Here is a 15738-nt window from a genome sequence, read left to right as displayed (position 1 = left end):
TTAGCATTGACACATGGAAGACATCATGGACACCCTGTAAGGACGGCGGTAGTGCCAGTCGATATGCTACGGGTGCCACTCTGTTGAGGACTTCGTAAGGACCAATATATCTTGGGCTCAGTTTGCCCTTCTTGTTGAAGCGTAGCAACCCCTTCGTTGGAGATACTCGGAGAAATACCTTTTCTCTGACTCCAAATTCAATATTCTCCCTCCGATTGTCGGCATAACTTTTTTGTCTGGATTGGGCCGCTTTAATCTTTTCTCTTATCACCTCCACTTTCTTGCAGGTTACCTGTATCATTTTAGGCCCGAGATACTTCTGTTCTTCGACTTTGTCCCAATACAATGGTGTGCGGCACTTTCAACCATATAAAGCTTCATACGGTGCCATGCCAATGGTGGAGTGGTACCTGTTGTTGTATGCAAATTCCACCAAGGGTATGTGGGCATCCTAACTATCCTTCATTTCTAGTATACAGGCTCTGAGCATGTCCTCCAGAGTGAATGGTTCATTTAGACTGTCTGCCCATCTGAGGATGGAAAGCCGTGCTGAGATTTAGCTGGGATCCCAGTGCTTATTGCAGTCTCTTCCAAAATCTTAAGGTGAATCGGGGGTCCCTATCGGATACGATGCTGACGGGCACGCCATGCAAGCGGACTACATTTTCAATGTATAGTTGGCGAGGTTTTCCATCGAGTAGTTTATCTTGATGGAGATAAAGTGAGCCGCTTTCATTAGCCCATCAACAATCACCCATATTGCATTCATCCCTTTCCTGGTGTTGGGTAGATTGGTCACGAAATCCATGGTAATTCTTTCCGACTTCCATTGGGGAATAGGGAGTGGCTGCAATAACCCATACAGTCTGTGTCTTTCCGCCTTTATTTACTGACAGGTGAGGCATTCAGACACATATAGAGCTACGGTCTGCTTCATTCCAATCCACTAATAGTACTTCTTCAAATCCTTGTACATTTTTGTGCTCCTAGGGTGGATTGAGTAGGTGAATTATGTGCTTCTCTAAGAATTCGGTCCTACACATTATAGTCCCCAGACACGCACAATCTATCTTTGAATTTCAATGCCCCATCGTGGGCCAACAAGAAGTCTAGGTCCCTGTGAACTCCATGCTTCACTTCCCAGATTATCTTGGTTAGATCGGGGTCCCTAGGCTGCTTCTCAGTTATCTCTTCCCAGATCAATGGTTGTATATCCATAGCTGCTAGTTGCATAGCCTTTTCTTCGATCATGAGTTCTAGATCGAACTTCCAAGCTTCTTCTATTAGCGGTTCGCTAACAACCAAGGAAGTGAGGGATGCGGTTTGGGATTTCTTACTTAATGCATCTGCCACTATGTTGGCCTTGCTCGGGTGGTATTGAATCTCACAGTCATAATCTCTTACCAATTCTAACCACTGCCTCTGTCTCATATTTAGCTCCTTCTAGGTGAAGAAATACTTCAGGCTCTTGTAGTCGTTGAAGATCTCGCTCTTTTCACCATAGAGATAATGTCGCCAAATCTTCAACGCGAAAACCACCGCAACCAATTCTAGGTCATGAGTAGGGTAGTTCTTTTCGTGTTCCTTCAACTGCCTTGAGGCATAGGCGACCACCTTACCTTTCTGCATCAATACACTGCCCAATCACGTTCGGGATGCGTCAGTGTATACCACCATACCTCCGGTGCCATCTGGAATAGTCAACACTGGTGCCGTCACCAATTGATTTCTTAACTCTTAGAAGCTTTTCTCGTAAGCCTCGGTCCACTCAAACTTTACACCCTTCTTTGTTAGCTTTGTCATGGGTGCTGAGATGCGCAAGAAATTCTCAATAAACCGACGGTAATACTCGGCTAAACCCAAGAAGCTATGGATCTCAATGGCATTCTTCGAAGTCTCCCACTCGAGAACCGCCTTAACCTTGTCTAGGTATGTCCCAAGAATCCAATCTGGTGGAGCCAAAATTCGCACTTGCTGAGCTTGGCAAACAGTTGGTGCTCCCGCAATCGCTGCAACACAAACGTAAGGTGTCAAGCATGCTCCTCTTCACTTTTAGAATATATCAGAATGTCGTCGATGAATACAATGACAAACTTATCTAGCACATCATGGAACACCGTATTCATCATGTCCATGAACGCTGCCAGGGCATTGGTTAACCCGAACAACAATACTAAAAATTCATAATGTCCGTATCGAGTTCTAAACGCTGTTTTGTGAATGTTGCTGCTCTTGATCTTCAATTGATGGTATCCGAACCTAAGATCAATCTTAGAGAAGACTCTAGCTCCTTGTAGTTGATCAAATAGGTCATCGATGCGCGGAAATGGGTATCGATTCTTGATCGTAAGTTTATTTAACTCTCAATAGTTGATGCACATTCACATACTACCATCCTTCTTCTTCATGAACAGCACAGGTGCTCCCCAGGGAGACACGCTAGGTCGAATGAGTCCTTTCTTCATCCTTTCTTCAACAAATCTTGTAATTAGACCTGCAATTCTTTTAATTCTATAGGTGTCATTCGGTATGGTGCCTTGGATACCGGTGCCGCACGAGGAATCAAATCAATTACGAATTCTGTTTCATGATCTGGCGGTAGCTGGGTCAGATCTTCTGGAAAGACGTCGGGAAATTCTCTAACGACGTCAAGTTCTTCCAAGGGTTTTATCTTTGCCTCGGTATCAATCACCGTGGCCAAATATCCCTGACATCCTTCATTCAACAACCTTCACGCCTAGAGGACGGATAAATATATTCTTTTGGACTTCTTCATCGGTTCACTTTGGTAGGTGAAAACCGAGCCATCATCCAACTTGAATGTGATCTTCTTCTCTGCACACATGACATTCGCCCCATAGGCGGATAGCCAATCCATGCCTAGTATCACGTCAAAGTCCTTCATATCAAACTTAATCAAACGGACAGTTAAGTTCTTCCCACAAATTTCCACCAGATAGGGGTCGTAAACTTCCTTCAGGCTCACGACACTATCGGTTGGTGTGCTAACTACTAAATTGTGCCCAATGTCCCTTGGTAGAAAGGTCATCCTACTTGCAAAAGCGTTGGAAACAAAAGAGTGGGATGCACCCGAGTCGAATAACACTCGCGCGGGGGGGACGAGACAATCAGGGTACCTAGGGTTTGTATAAAATAAGGATGCAATTAATTTTTCTTGCATCCACAGGTTATTTCCTACAATTTAGTAGTGTTAGGTGGACTTACCTGTCATCACTTCAGGATTCGCCTCCACTTCTTCATTGGTCAACGCGAACACTTTTCATCGCGTCCGATTGTCCCGTGGCTGAAAGGGTCGAGCGTGGGACTAGATTGGCGAGTATGTGTTGTATCCGCGGTGCATGCATTCCCTAGCCATATGTTCTGCTTTGGGGCACACGTAGCATCTATTGGACAACACAGCCGGTGAAGATGCATGGCTTGCTTGGCTCGTTGCAGGTCGGGCTGGTGGAGCTACAGTTGTCGCTTGGCTTGCAGTAGGTTAGGCAGACCGGCTGTAAGTGGGGCAAAAAGGGGTTTGGCCCACATCTGGCCAACGATATTGAGTCGGGTTGGGGCTCAAACTAGTTCCTTAAAAAACCTTGTTCGGCCATCTGAAATTCTGATAGTTGCTTGGCCTTTTGCCCAAGCCGGGCGACGCTGCAGCCTTTTCTTTCTCCTTCAATCTGTCTTCCATAGTCTTCGCCTTATCGACCATTTGAGCGTAGTGCTAAATATCTAGGACCAATAGAATAGACCCGATCTTTGGTTTGAGTCCTTTTTCAAACTTCTTTGTTTTACTAGCTTCCCCCTTCATGTGCTCCGAGGTAAAATGGAACAGATCTTCAAACTGCTACTGGTAATCTAGCATGGTCTTGGATCCTTGCACGAGAGCAGAGAACTCAGCTTCCTTCTTGTCTCTAAATCTCTCAGGGAAATAATTCTTAAAGAAAACTTCTTTGAATTTCTCCTAGGTGAGATTTGGATGAGCTACTTCTAAATTAGGCTTGGTTGCCTTCCACCATGCTTCCATCTCATTTTGTAGCTGATATCCAACACATATCAGTTTCTGCGCATCCGTACACTCAAGTATGTCGAATGCCTTTTCCAAGGGGCTAATCCACCTCTCCGGCTGCATTGCCTCAGAATTTAGTTTGGAAAACGCGGGCGGCTGGAGCTTCTTGAATCTCTCCATCACCTTAGCTATAGAGCCTTCCGCCGCATGTTGGGACATAGGTGGTGGAAATTGTATAGGCTAGTTGGGTGGTGGTGGTGGCACTGCTCGCTGTTGCATCATAGCTGTGAATTGTGTAGACATTTGGCCCAGTAACTCCTGTTGTTGCTGCATGGTTCGCATCATAGTGGTCACGATGGAGTTCACCTCTCCAGCTGCCATACCTGACTGAGGTGTAGCAGCAGTAGCTCGGGCAGCCATTGGTACAGCATTTGGGACGGCTCGTGGTACCCTCGGTGAAGTAACTGATACTTCAAAATTTTGAACTTCGGCTCCGTCCGGTAGCTCAACTTCTGGGACAAATCGAGGGCATCTTCCACGACGACCACCCCGGTTGGATCTAGTATTGACCATGATTGATTTCTAAAAGAAGTTTTATGTTCAATATTCTCACACGCTTAATGGAAAAAATTTACAATTTCTATCTATCACATGTATGTTGTCATTTCCACAGTTCTAGTGTAATAATGTTAGCATTTCAGTAAGGAGTGATATTTACCAAGGATATTTTCGGCTACATTACCATTGCTAAGAGTTTTATGTCTGTGATGTGTTTTATGCCATGATATGTTATGTAGGATGACAAGTTAAAGATTTATGTTAATCAGTGGCTATTTAGTCTTATACCTGTACCTAACACGCTAGTCTCTCCAACCTCTTCCCAGTTATAAAAGCTTGCATGTATAGGTATCCTATATCACCCCTAACCTCCTCTACTAGGGCAAGGTACACGGCACGCTCCGCTGCTCCACTAGTGTCTGCAAGTGCCAGGTAAACAATCAGTTGCTTCTCTGCCCGGGACTATATTTCTTGAATCCAAGCTAATCTCTTCCTCAGGTGCCTAATGTAGAGCATGTTGCTGGGGGTCTCCAAGCCCGAACAATACAGCCAAATCCTACCATGGAAAAGTTCTAGATATTAGGTTTCTATGGTCACTTATCTCATAATCATGCTTAACACTATAAGTAATTAAAACAGCATAATCAGGAAGTTAAATGGATTAGCTCGAGGTTGCACACAATGCCACAGTGTCCTATTGGATCTAACACACCACTTAGGTAGGGACATACGCAGTGAATATTTTTTTATTTCGCTCTATAACCTATTGTGTTTGGCCTTGGTTTGGTTAGGCCATGGGTAAGGTATGACCTATATTCAGGCATAGTATCATAGGAAATGTCTAAATTTTGAAATACTGCAATCTACATACTGCCATACACCCTATGTATCTAAGTTTAGGTTTCCACACATATCATCCACACAAAGGTTCATACAACTAAGGTTACACACATTACTTCATACATAATATTTATGCCCAAACAGGTTGTAAAAATAAAATTTCCCTTGCCTTGCATCTACCTATTTGCTTATTCTACATCATATGCATATTTGTGTATTATTTATATTTATTTATTATTATATTATTATTTATTTATTTTTTGAATATTTTCACATTATCCAATAAATGCTTCAAAGAACTTAATTGTACTATTACAATGTAGGAATCATAAGCCCAAGTATTAAAAATCACATTTCTGCTTAATTTCCATTCTCTGGGTTTTTCACTGGGCGTTTGGCTCAATCGCCCAATGCATCGCCTAGAGAATCTGGTCTCAGATATAAATAGTTCGTGAGCCCTCTATTTCACTCCAAACTTCATTTTGAGAGCTCCAAACCACCAGGGTTGTGCTCCAAAGGGCTTCTTGGCCATTCCTCCACCAATTCCAAGCATTCTTTCAAGTTCCCCGCGCATCTAAGCGAGCCCAAGGTAAGTTTTCTTCGCATTTATATTGCTATTAGTACTGCTGTCCCCATTTTTCTTCTTTTTGTTTGATTTTTCTGTTTTACTCCCTAATTTCTCTTCTCCTTCTTCTTACCTTGCTACAGCCATGTCCACAAGTGGCAAACACAACACGGGAAGGAAGGCAGTGACCCCGCAAGTGCTTGCGGTCAGACCCACTGCCACTCTCACCAATGGCAGTACCCTCTCCATCAACCAAAGAGAATTCCTCATCCGAAGAATCGAAGTTTGACCGATTTTGGTTCTCCCGGTACGAGCATACGTAAGATTGGGTGAAGTTCTCTTCTAAGAACATTGTGAATGGTAAGGTGGTGCAAGTAGATGACTTCCACCAACACGGGCTCTATGCCAAGTTTAATGCCCTAGGTTGGGCACCGTTGCTATCTCCTAAACATCCATGCTACCCGAACCTGGTTCGGTATTTCTATTGTAACCTTGTACTGACTTTTGGGGTGCAAGGGTTTGGGTTAAAGAGCAGCGTAAAAGGGGTAGACATCAAGTTTACTACAACCATATTGGCAGAGATTTTGGGATTGCCAGATACAGGCGACAAGTGCTATTACAAGCCTAGGGTGGATATTTCTAACATGTTTTCTTTGGAGACTAGGAGGACGGTCTTCAAAGCCTTGACTGGGGTTGAAAGGATTCTAAAGTCTGAGGGGGATTACAAGCCCACCGCCAGGATCATTAGCAGGTGCATTTCCTATAACATCTATCCCAAGGGTGGGAACCGGGGTAGCATTTCTATGCTCTGGGCATTCATTACCTATTGCTTGCTGAGGGCCGACAAGGGGGGTCCAATGATCAACCTCCCTTATTTATTGATGCAGGTCATGCTCTATCATGCCCAGAACCCATCTGATGGGAACCTGCTCCATGGGAGATTCCTGACCCAGGTGTTCCTATATTTTGGGGTTCCTCTTACTCAGGTAGTGGATGGTGAGATTTACATCAAGATTCAAGATGATCCAAGGGTAACCCCTATGATCGATGTAATCTTGCCATAAATCCTTCGTTGTTCAATAGGTCTCAGAGGTTAAATTAGAATCGTTACAGAGAGGCCTAATTGAGGACCTCCCAACAGTCTATCCCTTAATAATATAGAGTACCTTTCATTTTGGGATGATTAAAGTTCCATTACTGACATACCATCCTAGATAGTGTATCATTTTCCGAGGGACAATCGAGGCTACATTTTTTTTGATACACTAACCTTGATAGTCATGTCACTTTTATCAAGGGACTATCAAGGCACATTTGAGGGACCGATAGAGCTCTTTTCCCTAATAGGTAAACTATATTAAAAGGGTTATACTACTGAGAACCTTGCTTTTGGCCTTGGAAGGTTACTAAGTTAGTTTGTGGTGTATCCTAGTCGTATATGATCTGATTTCTTACATGATACATGCAATAGGGAGGCTGATGGACAGAAATAGGTCACCCTTGACAGGACCGATATACCTATCGCTCGAGATAGCAAATAGCGGGTACGTTGTTCTTTTGATATACCGGAGGAATAGATTACACGATCTTAGAGTAAACAAGCTAGTGCCCTTTTTGGGTAGCAAAGTACCCCACGACACACTAATGAATACCCTCGTCGTGTTATTGGTGAAGCATGATTTTTGGTCCAGAATGTGCGATTGAGATCTTTAGAGGGCCATTTCGGCCTCGAAATGATCTCAGATTGTCGAAAAATGGCGCATGTCACAATTGTGTTGGTCTCATTGAGATCTTCGAAATGGTATATTTTGGGATATACGTTATGTTTTGGTCTAACCCTATTCGGTTTGGCAATTTTTGGGTCCAGGAGTATTCTTGTACTTCCTCAGGTTAGGGCTTCTCTATATAATGTTCTTATCTCTGAAAGGGCTGTAAGAGTGGTTTTTGTAACATTTCCAGAATAGTGAAATTCATTCTATTGTTCGGACGTAGATGTAGCTTCCCATCTTGGGGGTGAACCAGGTAAATTTCTGGTGTTGTTTGTTGCTTGTTTTTCTCTGATTTTCATGTTTCTTCTATAAATCACCGTTTTGGGCATTGTTTGCTTAATAACTGGTATCATAGCTTTGGTTTAGGAAGCAGATCAAAGGTTTTTTTGTGTTTAGCTTGAGTAGGAGCGATGGTAGAAAATGGAACGACGAGGAGTGAGAAGTTCAACGGCCATAACTTTCAGTGGTGGAAGATGTAGATAGAAGATCTTTTTTAGAAGGATTTGTATCAATCACTTGAAGGGAAGAAACCAGAGGAGATGAAGGACGAAGATTGAAAGATTCTTGATCGAAAAGCGTTGGCTACGGTGAGGTTGTCACTTACGTCGCAGGTGGCCTTCAACATTACGAAGGAGACAACTACTACTGGAGTGATGTCCGCCCTAGCTAAGTTAGATGAAAAATCCTCTACTTCTAACAAAGTATTTCTTATGAAAAAATTGTTTAATATGACTATGTCTGATTCTGGATCTGTTGTTGACCATTTGAATGAGTTTAATATGACACTAGTCAATTGCAATCTGTTGATGTTAATTTTGATGATGAGCTTAGGGCTTTGTAGTTCTTGTATTCTCTGCCACAAAGTTGGAACAACTTAGTTATGGTAGTGAGTAATGCCATCACTGAAAATTTAGTTTTCAATGATGTTGTCAGTTGCATACTGAGTGATGAGATATGCAGAAAGAGCTTTGAGATGACCTCATCTACTACTACACTGTCAATTGAGACAAGGGGCAGACAACAAGAAAAGGGAAGTGACTCGAGTGGGATAAAGTCCCAATCCAAAGGTAGATCACAGTCGAAAGGAAGAGAAAAAGGGAAAAAAGACGGAAAGATAAATGAGAAGTGCTAGATCTACGGTAAAATGGGTCACATGAAGAAAGATTGCTGAAAAGGGAAGAAAAAAGATGAAAAGGGTAAGTAGTCAAATGAGGAAGAAGCAAACTTGATTTCTACAAATGATCAGGTATACAGTGATTTATGTTTATCTGCATCAGGAGATGTTAAATTTGAGGTTTGGTTTATTGACTTTGGAGCTTCCTTTCATTGTACTTCACATAAGCATTACTTTTGTGATTATGTTCATGGTGATTTTGGAAATGTTACTATGGAAAATGGACAAAGTGTGTAAGATTGCAGGAAAAGGGACAATTTCACTAAAATTGTCAAATGGCAGACACTTAAAATTAAGAGAGGCACGACATGTCCCTAATTTGAAGAAGAACCTCATCTCAATAAGCAAGTTGGACAGTGAAGGGTACAGTGTTGGCTTTAGTAATGGCCAACGAAAAATTACAAAGGGGTCTCTGATTGTGGCCAAGGGTAATTTGTATGGTACTTTGTATATGTTTACTGGTACTAATGACCACACTGTTTCAGTAGCTTCTGTAGATGAGAGTACCACACTCTGGCATCACAGACTTGGACACTTGAGTGAGACAAGCATAAAGAAGCTTCACTCAAGAAATTTATTACCTAACTTGAAGAATATTAACTTTGAGTTCTGTGAAGACTGTGTACACTGGAAACAAAAGAGAGTTAGTTTCCACAAAGAAGGAAGAGAAAGAAAAGTGAAAAAGTTGGAGGTTATTCACTCAGGTGTTTGGGGACCAGCTAAGGTAAAATCTTTTGGTGGTAAATCTTACTTTGTTTCATTTATAGATGGTGCAAGCAAAAAGACATGGATTTATGCTATAAAAAATAAATCTGATGTTTTTGATATTTTCAAGAAATGGAAAGCCCTTGTAGAATCTGAAACAGGGAACAAAGTTAAGTGTCTTAAGAGTGACAATGGTGGAGAATACTGTGAAGGAGGATTCAAAGAATTTTGTGCTCTTAATGGAATCAGAAGATTGGAAACAGTTCCAAGGACACCACAAGAAAATGGTATTGTAGAAAGAATGAACAGAACAAGTTTAGAACATGCAAGGAGCATGAGGATCCATTCGGGAATGCCATTACAGTTCTGGGCAGCAACTGTTGACACAGCAGTGTTCTTGATCAATAGAAGCCCATCTAGTGCATTAGATGGAGGGATTCCAGAGGTGGCATGGACTGGGAAACACGTGAATTAGTTTTTTCTGAAAACTTTTGGTTGCATTGCTTATACTCTTGTTGATAAAGAAAATAAGCAGAAATTAGATTCTAAATCTATCAAGTATGCTTTCATTGGATATGATGGAGATGAATTTGGTTATCGTTTATGGGATTATGAGCATAACAAAATTATCAGGAGTAGAGATGTAGTACTCAATAAAAATTGCATGTACAAAGATAGGCAGCAACAAAATGGAAAGGATGAAACAGAGTTTCTGGAACTTGATGAAATTGAAAGTAGGGCTACACCAACTGTGCAAGGAATTCCCGAAAATGTGGAAGATGGAGCTAAAGATTCAGATGTTGATACTGGGAGTGAAAATGGCAATGATGATGATCATGATGGTTTTCAAGAGTAGGAACCTGAGACTCTTGTTCTTAGAAGATCTGTATGGATAATTAGACCTCCCAAGAGATATTCCCCTTCTTTAAACTTTATTTTGTATACTGATTCTGGTGAGCCAGAATGTTTTCATGAAGCAATGCAGGATAAGTCCAAAGTCAAGTGGGAGCAAGCTATGAATGAAGAGCTGGACTCATTAAAGAAAAACAAGACTTGGGATCTGGTGAAGTTGCTAGCTGGAAAGAAGTCATTGCACAACAAATGGGTATACAGAGTAAAAAGTGAAGCTGGAGGAACAAAGAGGTACAAGGCAAGGCTTGTAGTGAAAGGGTTTGCAAAGAAGAAAGGTATAGATTTGCAAGAAATTTTTTCTCCTATTGTTAAAATGACTTCAATTCGTATTATGTTGAGCATTGTAGCTATAGAGGATTTACATCTTGAACAATTAGATGTTAAAATTGTATTTCTTCATGAAGATTTGGATGAAGAGATCTACATGCATCAACTAGAAGGATTTGAAGTGAAGGGTAAGGAGAAGTTGGTTTGTAAACTGAACAGGAGCTTGTATGGTCTCAAGCAAGCCCCAAGGCAATGGTATTTGAAATTTGACAAGTTTATGCAGGACAGGAAATTTGCAAGATGTCAATCTGACCATTGTGTTTATTTTTAAAAGTTTGAAAATGAAGATTTTATTATTCTTGCATTGTATGTAGATGATATGTTGGTTGCAGGATCTAATATGCAAAGATTAAGTGATCTCAAGAAAAATCTATCCAAAGTCGTTGACATGAAGGATTTGAGTGAAGCAAAGTAGATCCCTGGAATGCAAATAAGGAGAGACAGAAAACAAAAGAAATTGTGGGTATCCCAAGAAGGATATGTGGAGAAGGTGTTGAAGAGATTCAACATGGACAAGGCGAAGCCGGTAACCACTCCATTGGCAGCTCATTTCAAGTTTTCAAAGGATTTGTGTCCTTCTATAGAGGACGAGAAAGAGTTCATGGCAAAAGTGTCATATTCATCAGCAGTTAGGAGCTTGATGTATGCGATGGTGAGCACAAGACCGGACATTGCCCATGCAGTGGGAGTTGTTAGTAGGTGTTTACAAAACCCAGGAAAGGAGCATTGGGAAGCAGTTCAATGGATACTTAGGTATCTGAGAGGTACATCCAACTACTGTTTATGCTTTGGTGGTACTAATGTTGATGTGCACAGTTTTGTTGACTCAGATCATTCAAAAGACAGAGATGGTGGAAGAAGTACCATTGGTATGTTTTCACAGTAGGAGGAACAGAAGTTAGTTGGATTTCTAAGCTACAGAAGGTGGTTGCTCTTTCAACCACAGAGGGAGTATGTTGCTATAACTGAAGCTAGCAAAGAGATGATTTGGCTTCAAGGGTTCATGGAGGAGTTGGGAAGAGCGCAAGAGAGTAGCATATTATGAAGTGACAATCAGAGTGCTATTTATCTCGCAAAGAACTCAGCCTTTCATTCAAGGACAAAGCACATTAAGTTGAGGTACCACTTCATTCGGTCTATTTTGGAGGATGGGCAACTGAAGCTTGACAAGATAGATGGCAGTAAGAATCCTACTGATATGTTAACAAAGGGTGTTGACATGGAAAAGTTGGGACTTTGCTCAACTTTGATCGATCTTCATGGATGATGATTGGTGGTGTTGCTCGAGCAATAGGTGTTAAGGGTTCTGGTTTCTCTGGAGTGTTGGTATCAGTCTTCAAGTGGGAGATTGTTATTGGTGAAGCCTGATTTTTGGTCTAGAATGTGCGGTTGAGATCTTCGGAGGGCCATTTCGGCCTCAAAACGATCTCGGATTGCTGAAAAATGGCGTAGGTCGCAGTTGTGTTGGGCTCATTGAGATCTTCCAAATGGTATATTTTGGGATATATGTTATGTTTTTGTCCGACCCTGTCCGGTTTGGCAATTTTTGGGTCCAGGGGTATTCTTGTACTTCCTCAGGTTAGGGCTTCTCTATATAATGTTTTTATCTCTGAGAGGTCTATAAGAGTGGTTATTGTAACATTTCCAGAGAATAGTGAAATTCGTTCTATTGCTCGGCCATGGATGTAGCTTCCCATCTTGGGGGTGAACCACGTAAATTTCTGATGTTGTTTGTTGCTTGTTCTTCTCTGATTTTCATTTTTCTTCTGCAAATCACCATTCTGGGCATTGTTTTCTTAACATGTTGATGATTCTAAACCTGTACAGTAAATATCAGGGGCTGTGGCTTCGCCGTGAAATTACCCATGACTACACATGGGGTCCAACGACTAACCACGGGGCTGTGTGTGTGTATGCATGATAGTGGTACAGGAAGCAGGTATCATCCGATATCAGAGTACTTAGTATGATGTGCCCCACCTCTCCGAGGGTAGAGGCACAACAAGGAGTGTCATCAATCAAACAATGCATAAGGGAGAAAATTCTTACGTTCAACTGTAGCATCTAGTATTGAAAGCTTGACCATCAATCCCCAGTGAAGTTCCCACTGCTAGGATCCGTTCCAGCGCTGCACGCAGAGGGTTTGCTACTCCTCGATGGAGAGAGACGGAAGGTGTCTTCTCGAAGGTCAACTTATTGGAGGATGGAGATCATATAATCATATGAAATGGAATCACCACCTAGGATTAGGGCCTAGGACCCATTGGTGCAGCCCTGTGAAGGGCTACACGATTCTGTTTGGTCTAGTCAGAGATTCGAGGTAACTGGTCAGTTTACGAGAGTGGGAAAGTGTTAGGCATCCACCTCGCCCGGGTAAACCAGTCCATCTACTAGATGCTTGTTTTTTAATATTCTCCCTTTTTATGATTGTCCTAAACCCACATGCTTGGCTAAATAATGATGCACAAACTGGTTAAAGAAATTAAACTATATCATACTAACTACTATGTATACTACACAAGAATACTTGAAGGACTACATTATGCCAAAATTAAAGGTTAACGATGGGAATGTATACATGTATGCTAAACCAATGCAATTATGAGAAATGTATGATGGACAGTGTCCCCTAGCTCAAGTGGAGGCAAATAACTGGCTTTGTCCTCTGTTGGACAGAGTAACAACTTGCAAGTGTTAAATTTTTGAGGCTCGGACAGAGTAACTACATTGCTAGGTTTTGGGGGTTTGGATACTCGATTCTCGAATAGAATGGCTACGCCATAGGGGATTTCTGAGAGTTGGATGAAAAAGGGCCAAAGAAGTTGGGTTCGGATAACCCAAACTTTGGACACTGGGACAAGGCTCGAAAGCTTGGACTCTGGTCAGGGAAGGGCCCTGAAAAAAGGAAACTGGGAAAAAATCAGAAAACTGGAGCTCTGGGGGTTCCCCCTCTCCGAAAAACTTGGAATGGTGAAATGAGGGTGGGGGAACCCCTTTCTATAGGCCAAAATGGGGCTCCGCAGCGCCGCAGTGGGGCGCCTGAGATCCTAAAATCCAACACCTGTAAGCCGTTACTCTGTTCGACGAAGAATAAAGCCAGTCTTTTGCCTCCACCTGAGCTGGGGGATGTTGTCCGTCTTGCGTTTCTCATAATTGCATTGATTTAAAGGGAGAATATTCGAAAATAAGCATCTAGTAGAAAGACCGGTTTATTCGGACGAGATGGGTGCTTAACACCTTCCCACTCTTATAACCTGACCACTTACCCCGAATCTATGACCAGACCAAACGGAATCTCGTAGCCCTTCAAAAGGCTACATCAATGGGTCCTAGGCCATAATCCTAGGTGGCGACTCCATTTCATTTGAACTGTATGACCCCCATCCCCTGATAATTCCATAACCTCGAGAAGATGCTTTCCTTCTCTCCCAGCCGAGGAATAACAAACCCTCTCCGTGCATCGCCCACAGAGAGAATGCGGGAACGGATCCTCATAGGGGGAAGGTAGATAAGTGGCATTAAATGTTTAAGTTACCCGCCACGGCAACTATCAACTCAAATGTCTTTGAAGAGTTTTAAAAATATAAAACAACTAGAAAAGGAGGGAAAAAGATCTTGGAGGCTGATTGTACAGTATAACGGAAAACTGCTCAATGGCCTAGAAAGGAGTTGTAACCTCATAAGGACTTTATAAGCATTGTCCGTAAAAGTTGCAAGGGGCATAGTTTACACCGTAAAATTACCAATTGACCGGTAATGGTAGACTGATCAAGTTCAAGTTGTAAAAAGATCGGTCAGCAAGGCAGATTCCCCACAAGGAAAGTTAGTGGGACTAGAACGACTGTAATCGTGAAGCGCCCAATACAAACACTACCACTAGAGTGGGAACTACTCTAGGGATATGTGACATTCAAGCAGTTCTATAACTGCCAAAGGTGGTGTGGTTAAAGGATGCTCAATGGAGACTCTAGTCTCACAAGTATAAAAGTTAGAATCACAGAGATGGAGGGGATCTCTCGATCAATCAACAACCTGTTATTTTACTTATCTATTATTTTATTGCATTTCTTTTAATTTCCTTAGTGTAATCTTCTTCTTGATCATCGCAGTCATCCTCTCTGTCAAGTTCTTCTCTTGATTTCGTCTTTTAGTGGTATGTCCTTCGTGTGTACTAATATTGAGATCAATAGAAATTCTTGATTTCCAATTTCATTTCTATCATTTTTTATTGTGATTATCCTTTTCATCACGCATTGTAATTTGGCCTTTAATTTAAAGTCCTTGGAGCAATCAAGGCAAGAGGAGAATCCACATCTCCTGATAGAAGTCAGAAGTGCGATCTTCTTCAAACTTTAAGTCTTGCAGACTCTGGCACCTCCACGCTCTCTATCACACGTTATTTAGTTGCGGTTGACCGATTAGATGGCAGAGCGATTGTTTGAGTGACCGAAAAAAAGCCAAACAATAGGAAGCCCCTGCCTTAGAGGTTGCAACAATGCCCTTTCATGGAGTGCCCTTTCAGAAAGAGGAGATATGGAAGAAGAGCAAAGGGGAGATCTAAGAGGAAGAAGATGATGGCTCGTTTTCACACTCGACTCAAGGTTTTGTCTTGGGATTCATGATTGGCTCAGTCCGTTTTGGTTTGATTGAACCGGTCTGTGTTGGTTTAGCAGGAGAACCAATCATTTTACAGAAATTTGAATTCTTTTAAACCTCACCGTTAGATCGTGGAATCTCCACATGTCACTCTCACCTATCTGGGCAGGACGATGGCAGGATTCTTCTTTGCAGTATAGGATCTGAATCCAAGAAGCCTAGCCAATTTTGAGAAGAGTCCATGCTCGCTGATGTTGACACAAGTGGGAGGGGTGTTTTC

The sequence above is a fragment of the Telopea speciosissima genome, chromosome 1 (genome assembly GCF_018873765.1).
Source record: "Telopea speciosissima isolate NSW1024214 ecotype Mountain lineage chromosome 1, Tspe_v1, whole genome shotgun sequence".
NCBI lineage: Eukaryota > Viridiplantae > Streptophyta > Magnoliopsida > Proteales > Proteaceae > Telopea > Telopea speciosissima.
Note: the sequence above shows the minus strand (reverse complement) of the source record.